A 6,000-nucleotide genomic window follows, 5' to 3' on the forward strand; every position below is an offset into this window, starting at 1 on the left:
TTCCCACTCTTGCTTTCGGCTCAGGTCATGATCTCATGGTTCGTAAGTTCGAGCCCCACGTCTGGCTGTGAGCTGGACGTGCAGAGCCTGCTCGGGGTTCTCTCCGCGCCTCCCCCACTCACGTGCACTTGCCCACTCTTGTTCTCTCAAAATGGGTAAATAAACTTAAAAAAAAAACCCAATGAATTACTAGAGACTGTATAAACTGGCACAGCCATTATGGAAGTGATTTTAGACAGTAAGTTAAAGCGTTCACATTCTTGGGGCACCTGGGTGGCTCGGTCAGTTAAGCATCCAACTCTTGATTTCAGCTCAGGTCATGATCTCACAGTTCATAGTGCAGAGCCTGCCTGGAATTCTCCCTTTCCCTCCCCTCTCTTTATTTCTTCCCCTCTCTCTCTCCCTCCTCTGCTCATACTCTCTTTCTTCCTCCCTCCCTCTTTCCCTCTCTCTCTTTCTCAAAATAGGTAAACTTAAAAAAAAAAATAGTGTTCATGTTCTTTTGAAGAGTTTGCATTCTTCAATCCAGCATTTCCACTGCCAGGAATTTGTCCTGAAGATACACCCCAGCTTGTAAACAAAATCTGATTTGAGGATGTTCACTGCAATATGGTAGGAGTTTTATTTTTAATTACAAATTTTAAATGTCACTCATGGGAGGCTGGCGGAACGTCACTGTTCACCTATCAGCGGACACCACCCAACTGTGAAAAGTAACAAAGTAGCCCTGTGTCTGCTATTTACAAAGATATCCAAGCCTTATAGTTAAAGGATCATGTTTCAGAATAACAACAACAAAAAAGTATGTGAATTGTCAGCACATGGAAATGTGCACCCGCAGCGATTCTAAATGTAAAAATAACGTGAAGCAGAATAGAGGCAAACCACAATTACATAAAAATATTCACACGATGCTGATTAAGATCAAAATAGGAACGGAAGGAATGTAAATAGTTTAATGTTCATTTTATGCTTATTTCTTTTCTCTTATTGTTGAGTACGCCCACACTCCTGTAAAAAATAAAAAAGCGCAATATATTGTTGTCATTGTTTTAACTGTTAGATTCTGGGTCGGTGCTTCCTCCACAAGATGGTGACTCGTACCCTGTAGAGAAGACTTGCACTAGCCTCTTCCTGCGGCTGCGTCTCCTACCTTGGGCACTCTGCTGCACGCCACAGTTGGCCATGCTTTGATTTTCAGGGTTGCCAATCCGGGACTATCCAGGTAGGTAATTAAGAGGCTCCCAGGACTGTCTGCAATCCTAGGAAATGCCCAGTGAACTTGGCTGTGGCACAGAAGACTGCTGAGCTGTCCCAAGGCTGGGACCCAAGTAGCCTTGGGCTGGAGAATTTCTATCATTCCCTCATTCGTTTTCAGAAGAGCACTGAGGACCCGCACCATGCAAGGTGCTGGGGATGCAGCACAGAATGAAATAGACACTGTCTCTCCCTGTATGAGCCCAGCAATGGAGGAGGGCATAGACCCTAATGGGACAGTTAACACACGCTTGTGGGAAATTGTGCCAGCACAGGCAGGGCTGGAAAGGAGAGCTTGCCATGCTCTGATGAGCGTGTGACTCCTGGGAAATGACCCTGTATGCTGGGGGTATTCATTCCCAGAGAACTAGGTGGGGGTAGAGAGGAAGGACATGGACCCTCTTTGCTATAGTCAGATAGACAGAATATCAGCAGTTCTTCCTAACAGAGGAGCAGCCCCAGAACTTTCCCAGAGTCTCCGAGCAGGGCACTGGTGGACCCATGACCCTCTCAGGTGTGGGAACCAACAGCAGGCTCCTGATAAACAAACTTCAATTCCTGCATTGACCTCACCATCCAGATGAAAGACAAAGTGAGTAGAAAACTCTTCTTACGGTCATACGATAAAAGATCAGAAAACCCAAATGGACAATTTGAAAAGTGTAAACACACACTCTCTCTCTCACACTCTGTCCAAAATGCGTGGGTGTAAACAACAGCAGACACTGTAGACCACAGACTATCTCAAAATGATCATCCTGCCTCCACCTACAAGTCTCATCAAGCTGAGCTCATTTTCTGGAACATGCATGGTGAGACATGCCTGGGAGGCTGGGAAGGAAGGTAAACGCATTGGTTTCAGGGGGGCTTTGGATTCTGTCCCACGTAGCACAATGGCTGTGGTGCAGATGAAGCCAGGACGTGGATAGGACAGGAGTGGATGGTTTGGTCCCTCTGCCCAGCCCCAAGCCCTGGTTCGGCCACTCACAGCCGTGTGCCCTGAAGAGGTGACGATCCGAGCCTCAGTTCCCCTGTGGGGCAGACAAGGACAACTCTCTGACTTGGGATGGGGACTGGGTGGTGGCATGAACCATGTCATTTCACACATTAAGCACCGTGCTGGGACAGAGTATGGGCTCCGGAGACATCAGCTGCTGTCATGGTCATATGTCAGCTGCTGGGGGAGGGAGCACAGAGAGGAGCAGAATGGATCTCGGCCATGAGAACAGGAGTGGGGAGTGGCAGCCACAGGTCCCGGTGAGGCTGTGCGCACACTTCCGGTAGTCTGCGTGGGGCTCTGTGGTCAATTCGCCCCGAGCGCCTCCTAACTGGTCTCAGCAGCCCCTGCGGCCCTGCAAGGTGCAGAGACCGAGGTGGGGAAGGCCTGACTTTATCAGAGCAAAACATACAAACATCTGGGGTGAAACCAGGGTCAACTGATAAAAGTCACACAGCACATGAACCCACAGAGGGACCCCACCCAGGGGGCCCTGATAGAGTGATTAGAACCAAGAACCCCGTGGTTCTTGGGACCAAGAAGAGGATCAGATGGACCAGAGTGACGGTGGGCGCCCGTCACAGAGCTGTCCCCCCATCCCCCATGGAGGTACGGCCTATCATTAAACATTCTCAGGTCAGAGCACATCTAAACGGTTGGGCAGGGTGCTTCCTCAAGGTTCCCATGATGCATCCTGCCACAGGGTGATTCATGTCTGCCTCGCCTGCTCTGTAATGTGGCTTCCCCATCTACCATTCTCACCTTTGATGTGCGGCTCGCCAGCACTCACGCAGGCCAGCCGACGCTAGACTCGGAGCCAGGAGGAGCCTGGGAACCCAGGGCAGCCTGGAGAGTGACAAAGGCCATGCATGGAGCTCAGGGAAAACACCTCTCGTGGAAGGCAGAGAGCCGGGTCCTTCCAGCAAAAGAGAAGGCTGCCGAGCACCTGGCAACATGCCTCAGTGTTATGACTTCTCTCTCATTCAGAGACTAAAAACCAGTTTCCACAGGGAGCAAAGAAAAGGAAAAGAGACCCTGAAATGTAACCTGGTGGGTCCAGCTTGGACTTCCGGGAGAAAGCTCCAGACAGTGATAACTGTAGAGGGTGCACTTCCCTTCTCAGGAATGTGGATTTAGGCTGCTTCCTGCCCTGAGGCAGATGGATCAGATGCCCTCTTAAGGTCCCTTACTGTCCCAAAGTATCACTTCCAATTCTCAAACATCTGATATAGAAACAGACTCAACTAAGCCATTAGGGCATCACAAGAAGATGTTTCCTTTTAAAAAAAGAAAATCTGAATGTGCTAGAAATGAAACCAGCATGTCCACAGAAGAACTTGTGCAAGGATGTTCAGAGTGGCCTTACTATCTGTAATAATCCAAACCCGACAACACCAAAGTCCATCAACAGGTGAATGCACAACAAGATTGTGCCACATTCACAGGCTGGAGTCCTAAGGAGCAACGGAAGGAACAAACCACTGACACATCACTGAGCACCGATGAATCCCCTGAGCGGAAGAGGCCAGACAGCAAGCGCACACCCTGCGACCCCATTTATATAGGATACACATCCTATATTCCACGGAGGATGGGCAACGCTAATCTCTGGTGAAAGAAACCAGAACAACGCTTGCCTTGGGGGCAGGGGTGGGGAGGAAGTCACTGAAAAGGGGCAAGAAAGAACTTTCTGGAAGGACAGAAATATCCTGTGACTTATTTTGAGTGGCAGCTACCCAGGTGCATACAAATGCCAAAATTCACTGAATTAAACGCTTACTTGAGACCTATGTATTTAATTATGTATAAAATCTATCTCAGTAAAAAAGTAGAAAACACACAAACTATGAACTTGGGGTTCTGTGATCTACAGCCTTAAAACTATGTTTTCCTTTGGGCCACATGACACAGGGCAAGGATTTAAACTCTCTAGGCCTCAGTTTCCTCATGTGTAATAAAAGCACCCACCTCAGAGGAGTGCCTTGAAGATGGAACGAGTTACCGGGTGTGCAGGTTATTATTACCACAGTTTATTGTCCCTTCTCTGCTTTGAAATGCGTGAGGACGAGTGCTTTGAAAACACTTTGCTCAAAAGCTCCCTCAGGGCCACTGTGCTGGGTGATCGGAGATTTCTGGGACTCTCACCCATGTCACATCACCCCTACACTATCGCTATGGGCTGAATTATGCTCCCCTCTCTCCCCATTTCATGTATTAAGCCATAGCCCTCAATACGTCAAAGTGTGCCTAGTAGGAGAAAAGGGTCATCAAAGAGGTAATTAACATTCGGGGCGCCTGGGCGGCTCAGTAGGGTAAGTGTCCGACGTCAGCTCGGGCCATGAACTTGCAGCTTGTGATTTGGAGCCTTGCATCGGGCTCTCTGCTGTCAGCTTGGAGCCCACTTCAGATCCTCTGTCTCCTTCTCTCTCTGCCCCTCCCCGCTCTCAAAAATAAACAAACACTAAATAAGAGATAATTAACATTAAATGAGGCCATTAGAGTGGACCCTAATCCAACATAACTGGTATTCTTTCTTGTATGAAGAAATTTGGACACAGCCATGCACACAGAGGGAAGACGGTGTGGAGACCAGAGAGAAGATGGCCGTCTGCAGAGAAAAGAGGAGACCTAAGAAGGAACCAACCCTGCCTGACACTGTGATCTCAGATTCCTGACCTCCAGAACTCTGAGGAAACATGTTTCTATGGTTTCAGCCACCCAGGTGGTGGGACTTTGTTTCAGCAGCCTGAGCACACAGATGACCATCTTCCTGTTTCCGTGGAGACCTCTCCAAGGCCCCCAGGCCACACTTACTGCTGCTTTTGGTGTAAAGCCGGAGGAGCTCGGCCAGGCCACTCTTCTTTACCACAGCCGTGCTGCTCAGGTTCTCCTGGTCGAGAATCTTGAGGAAGTCATCCAGTTCCGTCAAGAGCTGCTCCAGGGCTAGAGACAGAAAAGAGCAGAATCCATTACAGCGGCTGCCTTCTCTCCAAAGGCCCAGCTCAGAGGCACCTGAAGACCCTGCATCACCTCACCGTGTGCCCTGTGCTCCTGAGGGGGAGGGGCTTAGGGTTAGGCTTGGAAGCACCTGGTGGCAGGGGTGGGGAGGGGGGCAGCCAAAAGGTGGTCCTGGGGAGAGGAAAACAGGCCCTTGGCTTTGAGATGGATGACCTTGGCTGAAACTGTAGGTCTACCATTTGCTGGACAGACCGTGGCCAAGACGGCTCTGACAAGCCCATCAGGCCATGCGAGTCTGGAAACAGGATTTGCCTCCTTGAGAAAAGTTCAATCAGGGCAGCTCAGCGTCTGGGGAACCGCGGAGCCCAGGTCAAACCCAGAACCATCAAAAGAAATGCTGCGGTTGACCCAGTTCCTGCTCCTTTCCCCAGAGAGAGGGAAACAGAGTCACTCCGAGGAGATGAAACAGTGATGACGCAGTCCCTGCAGCATTACGGATGACCCATCAAACAACCACGGTGGTTGGCCAAACAGAAAAACAAAACCTTCCTGAGTTTCTTCACTAAGGAAGCCACCTCAGCCTGAAATGGAGTCCAGCATCACTCCCCAGCTGGCTAGGGGCTCCGGTCCCACAGATCAAGGTACCAAACAGGCTCCCACAAGGACCACCAGGGTAGAGATACTTGTCAATTTCTAGCTGGAACCACCTTACAGAGATGCCAGTGCAGGGGACAGCAGTGTAGGAACAGGGAATTCACCATTGTTGCTGTTATTATTATTTGTGATCT

The 6,000-nt window shown here is 49.7% G+C and overlaps 1 protein-coding gene across 5 annotated transcripts in view; it reads right to left on the reverse strand.

Moving 5' to 3' along the window:
* AFAP1L2 (actin filament associated protein 1 like 2) overlaps positions 1–5,193 on the reverse strand; it is a 39,138-nt gene extending 33,945 nt beyond the window's left edge. For 4 of the 5 annotated variants that reach the window (XM_029932614.1, XM_029932613.1, XM_029932616.1 and 1 more), the window contains exon 1: positions 5,069–5,193. The gene's annotated coding sequence lies outside the window, so the exon portion shown is untranslated. The remainder of the gene's footprint in view (positions 1–5,068) is intronic. The other variant, XM_029932612.1, reaches the window with a different exon arrangement.
* Positions 5,194–6,000: the final 807 nt, after the last annotated feature.

The sequence above is a fragment of the Suricata suricatta genome, chromosome 2 (genome assembly GCF_006229205.1).
Source record: "Suricata suricatta isolate VVHF042 chromosome 2, meerkat_22Aug2017_6uvM2_HiC, whole genome shotgun sequence".
Classification (NCBI taxonomy): Eukaryota; Metazoa; Chordata; class Mammalia; order Carnivora; family Herpestidae; genus Suricata; species Suricata suricatta.